The sequence below is a fragment of the Ornithorhynchus anatinus genome, chromosome X5, assembly GCF_004115215.2.
Source record: "Ornithorhynchus anatinus isolate Pmale09 chromosome X5, mOrnAna1.pri.v4, whole genome shotgun sequence".
Classification (NCBI taxonomy): domain Eukaryota; kingdom Metazoa; phylum Chordata; class Mammalia; order Monotremata; family Ornithorhynchidae; genus Ornithorhynchus; species Ornithorhynchus anatinus.
This window is the reverse complement of record NC_041753.1, coordinates 49,269,367-49,293,372: the sequence shown is the minus strand read 5'-3', so window position 1 is coordinate 49,293,372 and position 24,006 is coordinate 49,269,367. Positions and strand designations below refer to the sequence as shown.

General features: G+C 39.6%; 1 protein-coding gene and 2 non-coding genes across 42 annotated transcripts in view; all 3 read right to left on the bottom strand.

The window, feature by feature from the left end:
- PTPRD (protein tyrosine phosphatase receptor type D) overlaps positions 1–24,006 on the bottom strand; it is a 1,860,044-nt gene that overhangs the window by 808,007 nt on the left and 1,028,031 nt on the right. The gene's annotated exons all lie outside the window — the stretch shown is intronic.
- Positions 14,153–14,290, bottom strand: LOC114808521. Its single transcript, XR_003756368.1, has one exon. It is a non-coding gene; the product is annotated as a small nucleolar RNA SNORA7 (small nucleolar RNA).
- Positions 18,462–18,599, bottom strand: LOC114808303. The gene has a single exon (XR_003756149.1). It is a non-coding gene; the product is annotated as a small nucleolar RNA SNORA7 (small nucleolar RNA).

Here is a 24,006-nt window from a genome sequence, read left to right as displayed (position 1 = left end):
GTATTTAGTGCATTTAAATATCTAGGAAATTAATACTACAAAAGTAGTCTACATTTGTGTGAAAACTAATTATTCTTTAAAGGTTTTATGCATCTGGTTGAATTAGATTCAGAAGGATGCATCAGGACCTATTTAAAAATCCTTCCTAAAATTATAGGCTTTAAAATAGCTCTTAGTAAATCTGACTGGGGAAAAGATTTTCACTCTCGTGTTTTAGATTTAATGTGGACTCACACCAAGGATATTTAAGGTGGTCAAGTTGTCCAGATAGTACTGGATAGTCCACTTTTCAATTGGTCTGTCCTCTGCCTGGTTCAAAATATGGCAGTAGATGCCTTTATTGCCTAGTAATTTTATTTTAAAAACCCATCATCCCTCTGTCCTGATTCCTTCACCGAGTTACATGGATCAGAAGTGGTTCTCAAATCTAGAAGGACTTGGGGAGAGAATTAATCAATCAGTCAGTCATATTTATTGACTCCTTACTTTGTACAGAACACTGTATGATGTAACAGATTTGGGAGACATGTTCCCTGCCCACAAGGAGCTTACAGGGTAGAGGGGGAGACAGGCATTTAAATACATTAGGGGTATGTGCATCAATGCTGTGGAGTTGAAGGTGGGGTAAATAAAGAGTACAAATCCAAGTTCAAGGGCAATGCAGAAGGGAGAGGGAGTAGGGGAAATGAGGGCTTAGTCAGGGAAGGGCTCTTAGAGGACATGTGATGTTAATAAGGCTTTGAAGGAAGAGAATGTAGTGGTCTGCTAGATTTGAGTTCCAGGCCAGAGGTAGAATATGGGCAAGGGTTCCGTGGTAAGAACCACGAGATACATGAAGCTAAAACTCCTCACTGTTGGCTTCAAAGCTCTCCATCACCTTGACCCCTCCTACCTCAGCTCCCTTCTCTCCTTCTACAGCCCACCGCGCACACGCCACTCCTCTGCTGCTAACCTCCTCACTGTACCTCATTTTCACCTGTCCCGCTGTCGACCCCGGCCCACGTCTTACCTCTGGCCTGAAACGCCGTCCCTCCTCACATCCGCCAAACTAGCTCTCTTCCCCCCTTCAAAGCCCGAGAGTCCACCTCCTATAGGAGGCCTTCCCAAACTGAGCCCTCCTTTTCCTCTGCTCCTCTTCATTCTAACCCCTGAACCTACAGCACTTCTCTGGAGTCAGGGCCGGGGAGGGTAGAAAGATAGGGCGGGGACTCTTTCCTGATCCCTCCTTCCCATCCTTGCTTCAGGATCATTGCATTCCCCCTTCCCAGATTTTCCTGGCTAACATTGGCTCTTCTGACCTGGGTGGAAGAACCCTAGAAACTTGCAAGTTTTCAAGCAAGATGCCTCAAGGTCACCCTCTCTGAAAAAGATCACCCTCTCTGATATGCAACCTGATAAGGATGCCTCACTCATTTGCTGGATCTGCTCTCAATAATATCCTGGGAATTTAGTCACTGATGACTTTTGACAGTTATGCACAGATCCTCTCACTACAGTGCCGAGGTTCCTGGACTTGGGGAGCAGCATGCCATAGTGGATAAAGCACAGAGCTTAGAGTCAGAAGGATGTGGGTTTTAATCCCATCTTTTCCACTTGTCTGCTGTGTGACCTTGCAATACTCACTTCACTTCTCTGTGCTTCAGTTACCTCATCTGTAAATTGGGGATTGAGACTGTGAACCCCATGTGGGACAGAGACTGTGTCCTACCTGATTTGCTTGTATCCACCTCAGCGATTTGTACAATTCCTGGAAGATAGTAAGTGCTTAACAAATACCACAATTATCATTATTATTGGGGAATTGCCATGAAGTTCCTAAGAGAGCAAGATGTTAAGAGATATGGTGTCAGGCTTTACAAGTCTGAACTATTATGTGAGTCAGGCAGAAATATTTGTGTTAGAGTTTTGGGATGTTTTCTGGAGCAGAACTGCTGGTGGAGATAATATCACAAAAGAATCGGAGGGGAAACAGTAAAGGTGGCCAGAGAGAGAGGACTTCCAGGAACAGACAGGTCTCTCCAGAAAATCTAGGAATTCAGAGACCCAATTGGAAAAAGGATCAATTCTGATGCTTTCAGAAAATGTACCTCTACTCCACTGAAAGTGACAAAACTGGCAGTGCAGAAACTCAACAGTGGCACAGTCAATATCATCTTAAGTCAAGCACAAGGTTATCTGCTTTAAAAACATTGGGAAAACCTTAAAACCTGTTTTTAAGTGAAGTACGCTATTCTTTTACAAGTACTACATTGTTCAAAATTGCCTCCTATTTGTAATAAATGAGACCTACAGCTGAGAAAACATGCTCAATCCTGGGATTTGTGGTTTTCTTCCTAATGACAGTTTTAATTTTGCATACTCAAAAGGAACTTTTAAATATTTATTTCACTATGTCAAAAATGTAAGACTGTGAACATAAAACTCCTGCCCATTTCAATATTTTGGCATAATCCTACAAGACAATCAAATCAAACTCCTACTTGGAACTGACATTTATGGGTCTCTGCCAAGGATTTCCTTAATGTTCTTCATAATCAGAATCAGGGAAGAAATATTTTTAGAATAGGATAGGATCTTATGGCATTCCTCGAAAAAATCAACAAGTGACAAGAACAGTTAATGCTCAGACATCAGTAGAGGCTTTTGCTGAACACTTGGCAAAAAAATGCACTACTAATCACCATCTTCAAGAAGAAAGTTGAAGGAGCTGATTATGACAACTACCAAAGTATTCTGCTCTCCAGAATCCTTCTGGTGAAAGTGCTGGAGAATATTGTAAACCTTTCATTTCCTTAATCATGAAGTGGTTTCAGACCCATCATAGTGGATAGGATTTTTCTTAGCATAATAGATATATAATTGTGGGGAATGATACCCAAACTTCTATAGTGTACTATGAGAAGCAGCATGACGTAGTGGGTAGAACACAGGCCTAGGAAAGGTCATGGGTTCTAATCCCAGCTCTGCCACCCCAGCATTATTACAGTGCCTGGCACATAGTAAGCGCTTAAAGACCATTATCATTATTATTATCATTCATAAATCACAGAAAAAGTATTTGACACCATTAGGCAAACTAGTCTGTAGCAACTAACAAAAAAATCATTGTCCTGAGATACTTACCAAAAATATAGGCCTTCTCCACAATAATTAATAAGAAAATAGAACTAAAAAAATGGCATTACTGCATTCAGTCCAGTCCAGTATTCTGTCTCCATTGGTGATAATGGGGTACTTGGAGGAATAGAATAGTGGTTGCTATCCTTGACAACCAACTTAATGGTTAGCCTTTCCCCCTATATGCCTAACTTTGCCTTGCTATGGATCTCTCATCCATAAATAGATCCAAACTCACCTTGAACCTACTTACATTTTTGACCCACATGATTTTTTGTGAGAACAAATCTGTGCAATCACTGTGTGAAAGAGTTTTCCATTTTATTTCCAATTTCAGAGGATTTGAGTGGGACTCCTAGAGGGATTTCTCTACTCTTCACTTGTTAAAAATCTGGAGTTTTGTGACTAGCACCTATGGTTAGTGTGACTTATTGCTCCTGTGAGTGCCATCATTCTTTCATTCATTCATTCAAACGTATTTATTGAGCACTTACTGTATGCAGGGCACTGACATCTCACCTCATAATCAAGATGTGGATAATGTTAGGATTTGGAGTTCAGTATCCTACACTGAATAAGATTTTATTAACATTTCTAAGCATACTAACAGAAAACTCTGCTGTCATGCATATATTTAACCATTTGCTTCATTTGTAATCATCAGAAAATAACATTATCAAAGAAAATCCTGCCATGTAGATGGTATTATATATGAAGATGATGAAAGTCAGAATGAAACCCAGATATTTTAAATGTAAACCCTATTTTTACCTCAACTAAAAAAATCCCAGCACTTACCATGACTTGTTTTTAAAGCCCCCAAATCTACATCCTACCCACAAGCCACAGTCATAATTGTCTAGCAAAACAACCAATAAGGAAGACACTTCACCAGTATTTTTTATGCTTCAGAGATTGCTGACCGGAACACTTGAGGAGAAAGGATGGATAGGGAGGTGTTCCACCTGCCTGAAGTGGTTATTTTACAAGAGTTCTCTGCTATACCACATTATTGAGACTATGTTCACTCTGTCTTTTAAACAATTGTTCTTTTTCTTGGCTTACATACTCCCATTTCAGACGACGGTAATAATAAAAATACCATATTTATTCGTTATTATGTGCCAAGCACTGGAGTTAAAAATCAGAATGGACCCAGGACCTGTTGCATGTGTGGTTCATAGTCTGAGGGAGTGAAAACATTCATTTGGTCCTCATTTTAAAGATAAAAGAAACTGAGGTACAGTAAAGTCAAACTGCCCATGGAAACAGAGCAGATACATCACAGAGTTAGACTGAAACCCAGGTTTCCTGACACAGCCCCGCACTCTTTCCACTAGACCAGGCTGCCTCTTATTACAGATCCAACTGCCTTATTCTGCTTACTATATGCACTCTCTTTCTCTCGCCTTTGTTTTCCAAGATGACACTACTGATGGTAAGAAAGACAGACAGCCACAAGAACTGACAGAGAGGAATGGAAAGATCATATCCATATGGTTAGCAGCAGTTGAAGAGACGGATATGTGACCAACAAGAGACTCACATAAGCCAGGAGGGCAACATGAACAATGTGAAGACGCAGTGAAGCACAGTCTCAAACAATGCAAAATAGTGGGCTGTTGGGAAACCACTGCAGTGGACAGACCAACACCACCGGTAATGTCATAATTGACTAAAAGGGACAGCACACAAATATAGTCTCCTTTTACATTGCCATTGTCTCATTTTCAATCGATCAATAAATCAGTGGTATTTATGGAACAATTACTGTGTGCAGAACAATGTACTAAGAACTTGGAAGAGTTCAAAACTTATGGCAGCAAACCCATTTCCTGCCCACAAGGAGATTACAGTCTCTACAAAGAGATATCAAATACGGTTTCCAAATGTTGACATGATATAAACATGGAATATGATTGATATTTGACTTCCGTTGAAGTGTAAATCCAGATAGGTATTTCCCAATTTCCCTAATCTCAAATAAAATGAGTGAACATTTGTCTTGAGAAGCAGGCATGCTGGATTAACCTTACATCACAAAAGTCAAATGCATGCCCTCCCTGATAATGAACACTTCAGCAATAAAGCAGTGCAGATTAATGATTGAATGTCCTAAACATTTTTTAGGTAAATACCAAGATTACCAATTTACTCTCAATTCAGTTACTGATTTTTCCATCGTAATAATACTGTACTTTTGAAACAACTTGTATTTAATAATACTCAAAGAGTGCTTGAAAGATCAGTAAAGAATGATCATTTCATGATTACAATTCTGACTGCATACATGGCCAAGAAAATCCAACCTATCCTTAGTGGCTATAGAATAATTTGGCAATTAATTTGAATAGTAGATAAGAGTATCAACATGTAATCATACACTTTGGAAGTCTTATAGAACAAGGCAAAATGTCTCATCGCTTAGAAATGTGATTATTTATAAAAACTTCACCTCACTGAGCTAAGCTACCTTAATGATGCTATACAAAGACTTTATTTTAGGAAGCTCCTTTGGCTGTTAGTTGAATTCTGCACTTTAGAATGGTAAATAGCAATTTCAAGCAGATCTGGATGGTTCACAGAGATTCATCCATGCTTTTTGAAAATTCATTAATCAGAATCCTCTCAATCTATGCAACTTTTCCCCTGTAAAATAAACTAGGTATATTCTGAGAAAAAGGTCTCAGCAAATGTTTTCACATATTTTTCAATCATTCACCTCAAAATGCATTTGTGACTTCCACTATTATCACAGAACCTAACTAAACTTAAGCAGACTCAATCTAGTAGAGCAAAACCGGATAAAGTCAAAAGTGCATTCTGCAGCAAAGTCCATGGCTAATGCAAATCAACTGCACACTGTTTAATTATAATTGTGTATTAACTGAAGAACTGGGGATTATAAACAGTGTGTCTCTGGTGTAGAGTTAGATTAAGTAAATTATTTATTCATTAGCTCTCTACTTTTATTCTCTAAATGTCCAGTTTTCCCCAACTTGGCTTTATGCCTACATGACTGAAATTAATCTTTCATATTGGCAATCACATCCTAATATAATAAAAAGAAAAGGATAAGAGAAACAAATGCATCTATGCTAATCCATATCATTTCTCCTCATTAGCAGAGCTCATACATTCTTTCTTCCTGATGTATGTTGATTAGCATTTCTGAATTAAGAACTTTGGTACTTCATTCATTCTGGTTTTCTCACTACAATATTGCCTGCATGCTGAAATCAAGCTGTGGCTGTTGATTGCCTAGCTGTCAATCTTTACACTCCAAGATAAAATGAAAGAAAATAAGACACCGAAACAGAAAACTTCCTTGCTAGGTGTCAGGTAAATTGAAGACATGGGATTTGTTCTTTTTAGAAACATACTTGAATATAGGTCCACCTGATCATGAAGTATTCAAAAGGCAAAAAGCAGGTGTTTAACAAATCTGAAGGTCCAGAAAGACAATAACAATTTAATCTAGGAAAAAATAAGTGGTGGAAGGATATTGTTCAAAAATGTATTCTGCCTTCTTTTATCACCACAAAGAGGCTGATCAGAGACCACAGCTACACTGAGATTAACATTGAGAACTATTACTTTTTCCATACAAAATTCTCACACTTCTTAAAGGCTTAAACTTAAATGATAATAGTTTGGGTTTTTTTTTTGTTTTTCTATTAGACAGACACGAGCTCTGGTGATTTTAGCTCCCCAATTTCAAAAGAAGCACCTTTAGTGAAAGGAGCTGTCTTGAAGAATTTCCATATTTTTTTTTTTGAGAAACCATTTCTTTAGGATCACATTAGCATTTCCAGTTCATTGGTATCACCTGACATAGGGAATGGGGAATGTACCTGAGGGGTAATGGAGGGAGACCATTCTAATGTTAAAATAAAAGATGTAGGTGTGCCTTGCTTTAAAAAAATCATTATGTAGTGTGAGGTTTCAATAATACTTTAGTCACGTATTAAAGTTACAACAATTCAGAATTAAGGGATTAAGTTAAAATTCCTTTTTTTGTTTTTGTAATTGTGGCAACAAATATAGGATCTTCCAGAGTTTACGCCACAACTGTTTTTGTAGATTTCAGGTACACTTAAAGGTTGTCATGAAAGCTCCCTTTTTAAGTTTGATGACTTAGCTCCTATGGAGAGAACATACCAATGCAATATTTTACTCAATCTACCAAGAAGATGATGAAGAGGATGAGTGAAATCTTACTTGTGGAACTGTAGTTAAACATAACTAGTATAATACATGGAGTTTAACTCAATTGTGATCAATTACCTAATCCCAAATACAGCTCTACTGCTCAGTGTATTTGGGTTGTTTTAAAACTGAGCTTCAGAAATAATTCCAGTGTTAGGGAACAGGAATGTTGAGAAGCTAAACTATGTCAATGTAACCAAAATATTCTTCACAATGGTGGATGTAATGAGAAACACTTTCATTCTGGAAAACAGAACTGCATTGCCCTACAAGAAATCAAATATTGCTCATGAAAGGAAGGGAGAGGTAAACAGGATCTAATTATTGGGATTTGTTCAGCACTTCTGGTAGCCTGATGTATCATCTCAAGAAAGCCATTTTATCAGTTTAAATATGAGCCTCAATTTTTCATTTGTGAACTGTGTTTAACATTATTTCTAGCTGATCGTCTTTGTAGAGAAGAAGTGTTGTAAATTTTCCCAAGTAAACTCAATGATGCTTCATTTACATTTTGCTTTTCCTTCTTTCTCCTGTCTGTAAACTATTTTAGTGTCTCTCTACTGATATTGAACTGCTCGAGGGAGCTTCTAACTCCACTTTACATTCTGGAAACACTTGGCACAGTGCTCTGCACACAGTAGATACTCTGTAAATACTATTGATTATATGAAGAATATGTAGAAGAAATTGTCATTCATGCAATGGTCTTGTTAGCCATATTTGCACACCCACCAGAAGGAAAGGAAAAGTTGTATAAAACTTCAGAAAAATAGAGTGCAGGACTATCCTGCAACGTTTTCCATCATAAATAAGAGCAATACTTTCTAAAATCTTGAAATTGAAGATTAGGAATAAAAGAGTTAAATGCAGAATCAGAATTTCTGACAATACTCAAAGTTCATATTTAATTTTTCTTCATCTTATTTCTATAGTTTTTCCTGTGAAATAAATGAAAACATTATTTAAGAAAAGCATATATATTGATCATCCTTGCAAGGAAAATCATAAATAGCCAAAAAATGCTTTATCTACCTAAATGAAATAAACCAAACTATGTGTTTCCAACTAAAATAATTCTCCTTCCCTTCCTTGGAAGCCCATATCATCCACCTCTACCACCAACTCCAGATACTAGTCACAGTCACCTACTGCCCACCAGGGCCCACCTCCAAATTTTGGAGCCATTTAGATCCCTTTCTCACATTCCTTCTTTCTCCATGCTTACATTGATCCTTGGGGATTTCAATATCCACATAGATGTTCCTGACAACCCTTGCACTGCCCTCTTTCTATCACTTCTCAACTTCAATGATCTCCTGCTCCACCCCAGCTGGCCCACACAAACTTGGACACATACTTGATCTCATCATCTCTAATCACAATCATTACCCTCACCAACTCTGAAATCTTATTTGACCACAACCTCCTTACCTGCCTTCTCTCCCACACACCTCCTCCCCACAATTCTGTCCTGTTCCCCCAAAGACTGCCAACGTTTTTATCCCATTCCATTTTCTCAAGTCATCATGCCCCATTTAGTTTCTATATGCCAATTACTTTCCCTCGATCACCAAATTGATGCCTTCATCACCACCCTCTCTACTAAATCCCGTGTGACTCGAGTCACAACCACAGCCCTTGATCACCTCCATAATCCACTTCCTTCGTTTGTGTGCATGAGCTGTGGAGAGCTGCTGGCAGAAATCTAGTTATCAGGGCGACCTCCTCCACCTCAAGTTCATTCTTGCATGGTTTAACTCTGCTCTCTCATCTGCCCAGCGAAGTTATTTCTCCATCCTTAACGACTTCCATGCCCATTGCCCAATTTGTGACTATTTCAAATATCCATTCTTTGGTCTGTCAAGTTTTCCACATTAAAGTTACAGAGCTGTTGACGTGTTTGGGTGCCAGATAATTGTTTTCTGTAGCAAATGTCCATCCATGCCTATACTAGGTATGTACTTAAAAATCCTTGAATTTTCAAACCAACATGATGAAACAGCAATGAAAGGAGATAAAACTCATACAAATATCAGGGTATTGTGAAACTGTGTTCTGAACTTAGTTCCAAATATATCAAATAGCTTTTCCATGAGCGAAAAAGTAAATATTACAAAGTAGAGAGTCATTTTTTTTTCTTTATCCTATAGGGCTGGTTGTACTTTAAATAATCGTCAATAATCCACTGTTTTAAGCATTTGCCCTCAACACAAATGATAGATCATTGACATGCAAAATGTCAATCAAACCAATTATCGGCTGTGGTCCTAATCTTACAATTCTCATAATGTAATTCTTTGAAGCTACCACTGTCTTAAATGAACGTGTCTATGGGCTTTAAAATAAGTGATATGCAATTTGGGTTCATTTTCAGACATCCTTGATCTGATTGCCTTTGTCATAATTTTATTCTGAGTTCTTAGGGTTAGGACGTTGATTGCATCTCTCTTTTTCGCCAAGGAAATCAGTGATATAAGGAACAAAATGAGATTAATGAATTCATCTTGCTCTGGTTTTTTTCAAGTATTTCACAACCTTACAACGCACGTATCATAAGCATAGTATTCCTTAGGTTGCCAGGATATTTGTTATGCAGACATTCTATTGAGAGTCAGTGTACAGTTCCCAGAATTGAATATATCTCTTTATGTCGATAGTGCGAAACTATATACTAAAGCATTTAGAGTGTATTATTCCTGTCTTTCCATTGTTAACAGTAGAAAGAGTATATTCTTAAAGCTGGAAAAAATGGGCTACAGAAAATAACCTTTTGTAATAACAAAATTCTCTATGCCCTGAAAACCTTATGTTTAGAATGCTAATGCACTTGCCAGCTTCTGCTCTTATTACCACACATATTACCATTATCACTCAAGTTTGTGATATTCAAATGCTTAATTGTAATTGGTAAGTTTAAGTTAATTTTATTAAAGCAATATCCATTAACCTTAATGACATCTAAGATCCACAAGGCAATAGTAGTTAGCATATAGGCTACTGACCATTTGCATAAATTGGCTAAATAAGAAACATTTCCTGTGTAGTTCTAGAGAGTTTATGTTGAAGCACATACTTTCTGAAGAATTATGGGAAAAGGAAGAAAGGGACTGAGATACTAATTGCCTTTCCTGGGTAGGTAGTTTTAATATACTGGTAATTACCCAGTGGCATTTGAATAGCTTTATACTATTTTAACATGACTCACATTAGATCACAAATGGAGTTATAGAAGAAATTAGATTTTATGTTTCTGGTCAAATAAAAAATTCAAAAATGCCCTCAAAATTTGCAGTGTAAAAAATCGATATAAATGAATATAATTATTAAATAAATATAAAATGAGCATAAGGTTTAACTAACAGTCATTGGTTGGCTAATGCTATTAATATTTAGTCTTAGAAATAAAATTAAAAACTGTGTTTGAGCTTCAGAGCTATTTGTTAACCTTTGAGTGGCAAGACATAGGCTTGTCTCTATAGCCATGAATGTATGTTGTCCAACACTCATGTTCTACACCTTTTGGTAAAATTAAAATAAACAATTCAAAATAATTCAGGCAAATCTAATTTGTTATTGTGGAAAATGAAATGTTTGGGGTTTTGTAACCCATTTTAGCTAAAATTATTTGATTAACATCATTGAAAAACATCACCAGATAACTCCTAAACCACCTATTTCATTTTACCTGTGTACAAAAGGCCTTTATAGGAACTGCAAACTACTGCAGCTGTAAGGAAACATCAATGTACCCTCTGAGAATTATAATTCAAACATAATATGATTTTTAAAGTGAAGGCAAGAAAAGAACACAAAGTATAAAAAGATCAAGTAGCTCTTTAAGTGTTTGCATTAAAAACATTATTGGTTCAGAAATAATTTGATATGAAAATCAAATAATTTGAGAGAAAAATTCAGATTCTAAAAGATACCACTGATTTCATTATGAATATCTAAAATTTGATTTTAATTTGAAGAATGGACAAATGGAAAGACCATGTAATTTACTGGGCCATAACGGAGTCAACCTTTCCTGCTGAGGGTCGGGGTGAAATGGGGGAAGGGATTTCAAAGGAGATGAAGACTAGAAGGGAATAGTAATCCAGGAAGCTGTCACTTTGAGTCTTTTCATTCCTGTTGGGAAACTCACAGGGCTTGTCAGAGACTTGAGATGAGTGAGGCTGGGCATCTAGCTGAGAAAGCTGTGGGGGCCATTATCCTCACTGCATTCAGGAAGTTGGCACTTATGCTAAATCACACCAATAGGACTATGAACCACATTTGGAAAATACAGGCTCTTTCAGAGATAGTGTAAACTTCACCACTGAATGCCCTCCCTCTTCATTTCCGACAATAAATCACTCTTTCCACCTTCAAAACCTCATTAAAAGCACATCTCCTCTGAGCAGCCTTCCCTAAGCCCTCATTTCCTCTTCTGTCATTCTCTTCTGCATCATCCTTCCACTTGGATTTGCACCCGTTATTCACCCCTCCCTCAGTCCTACAGCATTCATTCATTCATTCATTCAATCATATTTATTGAGCGCTTACTGTGTGCAGAGCACTGTACTGAGTGCTTCGAAAGTACAATTCAGCATTTATGTACATATCCATACTTCATTTTTTCACATTATATGTCCATCTCCCGCTCTAGACTGCAAGGTCGTTGTGGGCAGGGAACATACTGTACTCTCCCAAGTGCTTAGTTCCCCTCTAAAGATCATATCCAGAGAGTGTCTAGTTCTCTACCGGGCTCAACTATGGGAGGGAGAGTCAAACAGAGGCATACCCATGTCATTCCTAGCTTGGCCAGTGGCTAGCAAGCAGAAGGCAATCTGCTACAAGTAAAAACTCACCTGTGTTGGGCAGCAGCAACATGGGAGAGAGTTGAGGGGTGGAGACTCAAGTTAACTGTGTGGAAGAAGGCCATAGTAAACCACTTCCATATTTTCTACCAAGAAAACTCTATGGATACACTACCAGAACCATCACAAATGGAAGTGGGCATTCTTGGAGAGATGTGCCCATGGAGTCACTCTGGGTCGAAGTCTAGACAGCATAAGACAAGACAGGTGCTTAATACAGTGCTCTGCACACAGTAAGTGATCAACAAATATGATCAATTGCTTAATTGAGATATGATTTCTCAAACTTGGGCTCAGTTAGCTGAGGCTCTGATTGATTAACTTTCCTGAAAAGCAGTTCTAGGTCCATTCTCTGATAAATGAAAAGCACAATCTCACCCTAATAGCTAGACTGTTTCACAGGTACCATAAGGCACAAGCTCCTGTTTCAAATATTTGGCCTCTCTGGGACCAAGCCATGGAAGCTCAGTTGACCCTCACAAGAAAGGTTGGTAAATGCCAAATTTGCTTTTCTGTTAGTCAACGAATGCCATTTTCTCTCTGTCAGAGCTTTTGCCAGACCAAACAGTTTTGAAAATGGGAAGGGATAACTTGGCATGTTTCCTGGGCAGTGTGCCTGTTGATTCAGAATTGTAGTCTTTGCATGTTTGAAAGCCAAGTGATCCAAAATGCTTGAACAAATGTTAGCATTTTAATAAGATATTTGTAAAAGTTTGCATCATGGTTATTATTTGAACCTAAAATGGAATATATCTTCTGACTCTTATCCCCATTCAGTAGAGACAACTTGTCATGTAAGTGGATACAGAGTGTTAAAGTAATAGCCTTTTTGGATCTTTTTTGGATCTTCACGGCATACTAAAAGCTACCATTTCCTTAGCCATTTATGAGATAGAAATAAAGAACATCAACTGGTGATGAGTTGAAATCAGCCTACAAAACGGACGTTGTGTCCTTTTCCATTCACATTTTTATACAACACAAAGTAAAAATCTTCATGAGAAAACTTGCTTCTCAAAGACTGATTTTCAGAAGCACATTCTGATGAGCCCAAGCCTAATGTTACTGGGAACTTTTCTGTTACAAGACTGATTTTTAAAGTGCCTCATGCCATGTCACCAGTCCCTATATTGGAACCATTCCAGAAATCCTGATGTTTGCATGATCTCCTGATTACTCTACTGAATGGATTGGAGTAGGGCTGTCAATCAAACAGTCAATTGGGCAGTAGTAGTAAGTTCACCAGACTTCCTGTCCAATCAGGAGAGACACAAGAATGTAACGCTAGGTCATTTTGCTGCTATTTGCATGAGACCCTTCAATATTTTCATTGTGACAAGGAATTCAGACAAAAGTACTTGTAAAAAAAAAAAACACAAAACTTTTTTTAGCTAACATGTAAAAGCCCTACCATTATTATTATTGTTATTATTATTAAGAAGTAAGGATGGGATGCTTATCTTTGTGGAGCTTAAAATTTAATGGGAAGTAGGGACAGACAAAAAATGATAAATATTCCATTTTTGAAAGAGGTGAGTAGTGATGAATTATACACATTAAGTGGATGAAGGACAGATAACTACTGGGATAGCTGAAAGATGACCAAGAGGTAGAGGAACGCTTCCCAGAGGAAGCAGATTTTTATGAAGGCTTTGAAGAAAGGAGTGATAGGGTTTGGTGATATGCAACAGGTAAGGAGTGTTTTCTTCTCTATCCCCACACACCTGGCATTTTGCACAATTTGTCTTATGCTGTCGAGTCATCTCCGACCCATAGCGACACCGTGGACACATCTCTCCCAGAACACCACATCTCCATCAGCAATCGCTCTGGTAGTGTATCCATAGAGTTTTCTTGGTAAAAATACAGCAGTGGTTTACCATTGCCTCCTTCCGTGCAGTAAACTTAAGTCTCCCCTTTCAACTCTCTCCCACGCCACTGCTGCCCAGCACAGGTGAGTTTTGACTTGCAGCAGATAGCCTTCCACTGGCCAGCCACTGCCCAAGCTAGGAATGGAATGGGCAGGCCTCTGCTCAACTCTCCCTCCCACAGTCGAGACTGGTAGGGTGTTGGAAACTCTCCAGGTGCGACCCTGGGAGGAGATTCCACTACAACACCTAATGAAAATATAGGTCACTGCATCAGTGATTTCATCTGCTGTAGCAGAAATTAGTCCTATAATTAATTTCTCTCCTCTTAATTTGGAGTTGCAAGTGATTGGGTGCCCCTTGGGCTCAATAATTCCATGATTGGAGATAGATGGCCAAGAAGTAGTTTAATCTTCCATCAACAAACTGGTTAAATTAGCCTGATTTGGGAATTGTGGTTGGAGTGGAGTGTAAACTCCTTGAGGCCAGAGGATGTGTCCTGTGCTTCTGTTGTATTTCTCAAGTACTTAGTACAGTGCATTGCGGCAAGTGGGTGCTCAATTAAAAACAATTACTACTCATCTACTACTACTAATAATAATAATAATGTTGGTATTTGTTAAGCGCTTACTATGTGCCGAGCACTGTTCTAAGCGCTGGGGTAGACATAGGGGAATCAGGTCGTCCCACGTGGGGCTCACAGTCTTAATCCCCATTTTACAGATGAGGGAACTGAGGCACAGAGAAGTTAAGTGACTCGCCCACAGTCACACAGACGACACTTCTACTACTAAGAAGTAGAAGTGAGGAGGATTTGAATTACTTGTCACAACAATCTTGGTAGTGACCTGCACTGGGAATTTCATTAGCAATCTGTCTGTCCTATCTTTGCTGTGTTGACTACAGATGAGTAAATATTTCAAGGATGAAAATTCCTCATCCTATCCCCTCAGGTTTATTTTGGAAAAAGATGAGTATACAGTTGTTTTAATTGTAGTGGGTGGTAAAGGTCAATGACCTCTTGATGGGCTTCAGTGAAAGAGAGGGTGAGGGATAGATGGGGTGGGATGGCACAAAGCGGCAGTGGGGATAAAGAAGCAGGGTGACTCCTTCCTTATTTCCAATTAATTAGGGAGGAGGGTGAGGGGTTAATTGACATTCCCTCAGGACAGAAGGGCAAAACATGTAAAGTCTTTTGCAGTGAGTCTGGTCTCGATGATGGTCATGTGGGTTGAGCTTCAGCTGCAAAAATATGGCGACATTTAAAATAATTCTCTATAACCTTTATTCTAAAATACTTCTTTATTCATTCCATAGCTAACTCATTTGACTTCTTCCTGCATGCTCAAAGGATCCCAAGCGACTGAATCTTTCAAGAAGATTATTTCCTCATTTGTTAACATTTTCAATTGCCAGTTAGAAAATTTTCTGATTTACAATTGTTTTATTTCTGCTCTAAAATACCTATTAGTCAAAGAGAGGTTATAAAATGCTGACAAAGATCTCTTTCTCCTTGCTGCCATGAAGTAGTTGAGTGCTTCAGCTCTATAAAGGAGACAATACTAGTCATTTAAGTAGAACAACTGCAATAAGTAAATAAACAAAGCCAAAGTCAAATATATAATAAGGATTTGCTGTGTGCAAACATACCCAGAGAAAAACAAGGAACATCTGTAGTTCAATGCCACTGAAGCATGTATTTGCTTTTAGGTTTTCAAGAAGAATAAAAATGTACTTTGCTTTCAATTATGCTTTAATTTCAATTTGGATCTAATTAGTTTTGATTTACCTTCCCCCATCCCAAGGACATAATTTGTTGGTGGTTCTACTGCCTTTTAAAATTGACTTGAACCTGTCACAAGATTTTCACCTGCCACATTCTCTAACACTCTTGGCCTCCTGAGCAGGAAACTTAACAGACACTTGCTGTGAGACTCAGAGAACACAGCCTGACTTTTAACAAACAACTGAAAACTAACAAGAAATAAAATTAGTTTTTGGAATTTTAAAGCCATAGAAGTTTTGGAAATTGTGAAAAAGATCCCGAAAGTCTTTTGGCAGCTGCTTGGCCTCCCTGACCACCCTTTACTCTAATGCTCCTCCACTCACTGCACTCACAGGGCATGCTCACATGCACTTAAAATTTCACTAAAAGATGCTAATAATGATTAGTCGAATGTCTTTTGTTGGTGGAAAAGACTGTGCACCACCATCTTAAACGAGCACTGATTTTACGTTCTACATAAAATAATGCATGCTATTTGATGGTAGAGTGTAGTTTAACTGTCCATTACAAGAAACAATGCACATATGCAAAAGTGGTAAACAGGAGGATAACGGAACTCACACATTTTTCTCTCTTGTTACTAGCTATATTTGTGGCAGGAATGCAGAACATTCATTTACTAGACATCTTACAAACCTTTAGAAGGCATTGTAATAGGACAAGTAGAGAAACTATTTACAGATGTCTATTCCCAGCATGGAGAAAGCAGGGCTTTCGTAGTGAGACGTGGCACACTCTATAGATACTAAATCTTTGGTGACAGCCCATAGAAGGGTCATCTCCTAAAGGAATACCCCTCACATCTTGGTTGCCACCTCTGTTAGGTTGGAACTAAGCTTACTCCTCAAACTAGTATAGCCCGGCACATCAACAAGAAGTGACCATTTGTAACAACCGAAACTAGATAAAATGTTCCCCAGGTTATGACTTCTACTATGGTATCACCAGAGATCCACTAGCAACATAGTAGCACCATCTTCAGGAGAAAATGCAAGATCCACTTCTCTTAGTTGAGCATTTCTTCAATAAGAATGCAAAAAAGTCTGGAGTATTAGGATACTCTTTTAGCATGACCCTGGCTCTGGCAAGAATTGAAACTTGGAGAAAACACCTTTTCCTCCTTGCATATTGCTAAGCGTTAGCACAGGATTGGTCAAAATACAGTCCAGGAACTCCATCTGTCCCAACAACCACCCAACTGACCCCTATGTCAAGTAAAAGTAAATACATATATTCATTCATTCAGTAGTATTTATTGAGCGCTTACTATGTGCAGAGCACTGTACTAAGTGCTTGGAATGTACAAATCGGTAACAGATAGAGACAGTCTCTGCCCTTTGATGGGCTTACAGTCTAATCGGGGGAGACAGACAGACAAGAACAATGGCAATAAATAGAGTCAAAGTGAAGAACATCTCATTAAAACAATAGCATATTGTTATATATATATATATAGTTATAAATATGTTTGTACATTATCAATGGCTTCAAAGCTCTCTACAAGCCTTCTCTATCTTACATTTCAGCTCTCTTAAAATCCTTACGGCAGGGATTGTGTCTACCAACTTGATTGTACTGTATTCACTCAAGTGCTTTTTACTATGCTCTGTACACAGTAAGCATTCAAAACTAACACTGATTGACTGATTAATATGCCTTCCCAGCTCACATTCTTCATTCCTCCCAAGGTTACCTAATCACAGCCTGCACTCAACTTTCCCACTGCAAGCCCTTTGCTCCCACTGTTCTCCCATCATGGAACTCTTCCCCTTACCCTACCATCTGCCAGACCTCAGCCCTCCCCATGTTCAACAGTCCCCTAAATTTCTCAATCAACCAATCAATCAATGGCATTTATTGAGCACTTACTCTGCACAGAGGCCAGTAATAAGTGCTTGGGAGAATTCAATACCATAGGGGTGATAGACATGATCTCTGCCCACAAGGAACTCAGAGTCTAGATTGTGAGAGAGACATTAAAATAAGTTACAGATAGGGAAAACAGTAGAGTATAAGACTATGTAGAGAAGTGCTATGAGGCTAGGGATGGAGTGACTATTAAGTGCTCAAGGGGCATATAGCCAATTGCATTGGTGACTCAGATGGGAGGGCAAACAGGGGAAGTGAGAACATAGTCAAGGAAAGCCTCTTGGAAAGGCCTTTTGGAAGGGCTTTGAAGATGGGAGAGCAGTGGCCTGCCACATGTGCAGAGAGAGGATGTTCCAGGCCAAAGAAAGGGGATGGTTAAGTGGTCAGGAGCAAGACAGATGAAACTGTGGTACAGTGAGTAGCCTTTTCCACCTGTTACAGGAGCTAAGTGTGCAGGGTGGGCTTCCCTTATCACTTCCCAGTATTCCAAGTACCTTCAACCTAATACCACTCCTTGTCTTGTCTTGTCTTATGCTGTCAAGTGAGCTCTGACCCATAGCGACACCATGGACACATCTTTCCCAGAACGGCCCATCTCCATCTGCAATTGTTGTGGAAGTTTATCAGTAGAGTTTCATTGGTAAAAATATGGAAGTGGTTTACCATTGCCTCCTTCCACACAATTAACTTGATTCTCCACCCTCGACTCTCTCCCAAGCTGCTGCTGCTGCCCAGCACAGGGGAGTCTTGACTTGTAGCAGATTGCCTTCCACTCCCTAGCCACTGTCTAAGCTAGGAATGGAATGGGTATGCCTCTGCTTGACTCTCCCTCACATAGTCGAGACTGGTAGAGTACTGGAAAGTCTCCAGGTGTGACCCTGCGAGGGTAACTTTGGCTCAATTTGCTCCAAAATCCATTGGTGTTTTTTTTGGCAGTCCATGGTATTTGCAAAAGTCTTCTCCAACACCACATTTCAAAAGAATCAACGGTCTTTCTATCTTGTTCTTTCACTGTACAGCTTTCACTGTCCAGAAGAATATAAACTGTAGCATATTCCTACAAGTGCTTAGTAAGTGCTCAATACAATTGATTGCTTGCTTGGAAGGGAATTTGGTTAAGGGGGGCAAATGTTACTTCAAGGGGAGAAGACTTGGGCCTCCTTGGCCAAAAGGCATGCCAATTCGCTCAATGGCCCACCAGCTGATAACTTGATTTGTTTCCAATTATCACCCTCAATCCTTCCCTCCTTTCATTCACACACCTGAGTAAATTGGCGCTTTCCAATTTTTGCCCTCCTAGCACTTCTATTATGCCCGCCCCCAGACCTACCGAACACCTCATATTCCATTCAATTATTTATTCTGCTATTTAATCCTGGCATATCTCCTGTACTCTCAATCTGATCCTTGTTCTTCCTGCTGTTGCCACTATGTGCACAAACACTTTTGTATGCCCACTCTCCCAATAGGTAGTAAGTGCCTTGTGGACAGGCAATGAGTGTTTTGCTTCTATGGTATATTCACCAAGGCTTAGGACAGTGCTTTTCTGCACTCAGTAGGCTCTAAATCAATGCATACTACTGCAAGAGATTAACTACAGGTACTCTCACACTGTAAACATATGTCATTTGAATATTCAAAGTAATTGTGGTATTTAAGCACATCCTATGTGCCAAACACTGTATCAAGTGCCAGTGCAAGGACAAGATAATCAGGTCCCACACAGCCCCGATCCCAAATGGGGCTGACCATCTAAACAGGAGGGAGAACATATTTTGAATCCCTATTTTACAAATAAGGTAACTGCATCCCAGAGAAGTTATGTGACTTGTCCAAGGTCACACAGCAGGCAAGTGGTGAAGATAGGACCTCTGACTCCCAGGCTCATGCCTTTTCCACTAGGCCATGTTGCTTTCCTAATGAAATACTTCACTCTATAAATGTCATAACAGTTTTATTGATTTCACATGTGTGGTCCTCAATAGCATATGAGAGACTTACTTGCTGGCTCTTCAGCTTAAATAATAGCCTAGACCTATGCTTCAAGAACAGACAGAAGGTTATGACTAGTACCTTGAGTAGGGGCACTTGGACCCAAGATTGTTTCTCATTTGCTCGGGATTATTTTCAATGCTATTAGGCAGTATTGATTAAGGGATCTCATATGCAAAGGAGCTGCAGTATAAAGCAAGAACTGTTCATCAAACAGAAACAGATTTTGTTTTATAAGAGCATCCATTTTATAAAAAAAGGATGAAATAGATATTCTTTTTGGGGAAAATTAGACTTTCATTCATATAAAGTTAGACTGGTATCTAGAAAAAGTTATGATAATGGAGGTAGGAGGTGTTTTCGAAAGCAGAATGTAAAAAAGACTGTAATTGCTCAAGGTCCCTAGATAAACAAAAATCCCATAAACATAACAATTCTTGACAGCTGCAAGAACAAGAATCTAAAATGGCAGCAGCCAATGCGATACAACACTGAAGCATGTAATTTACATCTTAGCGAAATTAAACATAGGATAATAGCTTGGCTTCCAGGCAACAATACTATTAACTTTGCAGTAGCAGATTATGACATCATCTGAAACCCCAGGATACACATTTGAAGCCAGCTATTATGGTTTGTAATATGTACTGCTGTTTTGGTTAGTTTTTCATTTAATTCATTGCAAGGTCTTTCTTAATTTTTTATTTTTTGGTTTTATTTTTAAACAGTTGAGGCTGTCATCAGTTTTGGGGACAGAGTGCAAAACTGAAGTGATGTCACATTTTAGAAAGCAAAATGATATGCTTTGTAAATACTCTCCCAAGTGCTTAGTATAGTGCTTTGCACAAAGTAAGTATTCGATAAATACAATTGAATGAATGAATGAAATATCAATGGGTTGGACTATTTTGGAATCATAATCACCCAGGTTGCTACTTTTATTTTTGGTATACATATTGGAAAAGTGCATTTGGAAATACTTAATTCTTGATTCTTTTATTAAATGATCTTTGTCAAAGGGTACTAACCTCTACTAACTTCTTCAAGTTTCCCTAAGTGGTTTTGGAGGTAGATCTGCATCACAGAAAAAAGGCTACTTTAAAAGAGACAAGAATTGTGAATGAAAAACAAGACAAAAAAAGAGAATAGCGAGAAACTTCACAGGAATCTGAAGCGGTAGCACTTGTTTTGCATAAGTCAAAATATAGGCATTTTACAACATCCCTGGTTTAGTACCTCAAACATAACTAAAATCTTTGAAGAGGATTGATGGTGGGCCATAAATTAGTAAAAATGCAAGACCTCCTGAGTTTATTCATTCATTCAATAGTATTTATTGAGCGCTTACTATGTGCAGAGCACTGTACTAAGCGCTTGGGATGAACAAGTCGGCAACAGATAGAGACAGTCCCTGCCGTTTGACGGGCTTACAGTCTAATCGGGGGAGACGGACAGACAAGAACAATGGCACTAAACAGCGTCAAGGGGAAGAACATCTCGTAAAAACAATGGCAACTAAATAGAATCAAGGCGATGTACAATTCATTAACAAAATAAATAGGGTAACGAAAATATATACAGTTGAGCGGACGGGTACAGTGCTGTGGGGATGGGAAGGGAGAGGTGGAGGAGCAGAGGGAAAAGGGGAAAATGAGGCTTTAGCTGCGGAGAGGTAAAGGGGGGATGGCAGAGGGAGTAGAGGGGGAAGAGGAGCTCAGTCTGGGAACGCCTCTTGGAGGAGGTGATTTTTAAGTAAGGTTTTGAAGAGGGAAAGAGAATCAGTTTGGCGGAGGTGAGGAGGGAGGGCGTTCCAGGACCGCGGGAGGACGTGACCCAGGGGTCGATGGCGGGATAGGCGAGACCGAGGGACGGCGAGGAGGTGGGCGGCAGAGGAGCGGAGCGTGCGGGGTGGGCGGTAGAAAGAGAGAAGGGAGGAGAGGTAGGAAGGGGCAAGGTGATGGAGAGCCTTGAAGCCTAGAGTGAGGAGTTTTTGTTTGGAGCGGAGGTCGATAGGCAACCACTGGAGTTGTTTAAGAAGGGGAGTGACATGCCCAGATCGTTTCTGCAGGAAGATGAGCCGGGCAGCGGAGTGAAGAATAGACCGGAGCGGGGCGAGAGAGGAGGAAGGGAGGTCAGAGAGAAGGCTGACACAGTAGTCTAGCCGGGATATAACGAGAGCCCGTAATAGTAAGGTAGCCATTTGGGTGGAGAGGAAAGGGCGGATCTTGGCGATATTGTAGAGGTGAAACCGGCAGGTCTTGGTAACGGATAGGATGTGTGGGGTGAACGAGAGGGACGAGTCAAGGATGACACCGAGATTGCGGGCCTGCGGGACGGGAAGGATGGTCGTGCCATCCACGGTGAAGGAGAAGTCTGGGAGCGGACCGGGCTTGGGAGGGAAGATGAGGAGCTCAGTCTTGCTCATGTTGAGTTTTAGGTGGCGGGCAGACATCCAGGTGGAGACGTCCCGGAGGCAGGAGGAGATGCGAGCCTGAAGGGAGGGGGAGAGGACAGGGGCGGAGATGTAGATCTGCGTGTCATCTGCGTAGAGATGGTAGTCAAAGCCGTGAGAGCGAATGAGTTCACCGAGGGAGTGAGTGTAAATGGAGAACAGAAGAGGGCCAAGAACTGACCCTTGAGGAACTCCAACAGTTAAAGGATGGGAGGGGGAGGAGGCTCCAGCGTAGGAGACCGAGAATGATCGGCCAGAGAGGTAAGAGGAGAACCAGGAGAGGACAGAGTCCGTGAAGCCAAGGTGAGATAAGGTACGGAGGAGGAGGGGATGGTCGACAGTGTCAAAGGCAGCAGAGAGGTAAAGGAGGATCAGAATGGAGTAGGAGCCATTGGAGTTTAGAAAAATAAGTTTTAAATATGTTTGTATAAAGGCAAGATGGTAGAAATAAACAGCAGTCTGTTATATGTAAAAAATTGGAAGAGCTAATGATATAAATTGTGGTACTTGTTAAGCACTTACTATGTGTTGAACACTGTATTAAGCTCTGGGGGTGTTATCTTATGCTGTCGAGTCGTGTCCAACCCATAGCGAGGCCATGGACACATCTCTCCCACATCGACCCACCTCTATCTGCAATTGTTCTGGTAGTGTATCCATAGAGTTTTTTTGGTAAAAATACAGAAGCTTTACCATTGCCTCCCTCTGTGCAGTCAACCTGAGTCTCTGCCCTCGACTCTTTCCCTTGCTGCTGCAAGGGACTGGTAGACTGGTAGAGTACTGGAAACTCCCCAGGTGCAACCTTGAGAGGTGAAGCTCTGGGATGGATTAAATAAAATCAGGTAGGACTTTGTCCCTGCCCCACAATGGGCACACAGTCTCAGTATAAGAGATACAGCTATTTCATCTTCATTTTACACGAGGAAAGCGGGGCACAGAGAAGTTGAATGGCTTCTCCAAGGTCACACAGCAGGCAACAAGCACCCAACAACTTAACAAAGAACTGTGTGCTGAATCAAGTTAGAAATATTGGCATAAGTACTAAACCTGAACATTTTAAACATACAAGTGATATGCATATTGCAGATGTAAATTCATAGAAATATTGGCATAAGTACTAAACCTGAACATTTTAAACATACAAGTGATATGCATATTGCAGATGTAAATTCATAGTCCATACTCTGGAGAAAGAATATACTATGAGAACTGATTAACACAGTAAAAATAAATGCCATTTTCACTAAAATTAGTACCCATTCAACCACCAGGAGTATTGTGTCTGCAATGTATGAATTCTTCCTTATCACTTTCCTATGTATGTTTATGATGCTTTCAGTCAAATATGCACAACAATCTGTAATATAATGTTTTAGGAAACACCCCTGAAAATTTGATATTTCCCTTTGTAGGTTAAAAATTATATGTCTCTTTCTGATGTTCTCCCTTCCTTGATTCTTTTGAGTGTAATATCATAGCCGTAATTTATATGTTTATATTAATGTCTGTCTCCCGCTCTAGACCGTATTCTCCCAAGCGCTTAGTACAGTGCTCAGTAAATACACTGACTGATTATGACGACCTTCATTTGCAGGCATTTGTGTGGTCGTGATAACAGTAGTCTGACATACCGCTTTATAAAATAATTACATTTTAAAGAATGGTAGAAGGTTAAAGCTGGATTGAAAACTTTAAAAAAGAACAGTCATTCAGTGACTGTGGGGTTAGATGGGCAGGATGCAGCCTTATAGCCTAGTCAAAAATAGCATTTCTCTGCATTTCTCTTTCAGAAGACAAACACTGGAAAAGTCCTGGACCAACGCCCATATGACTCTCCCAAAAAGAGCCAAA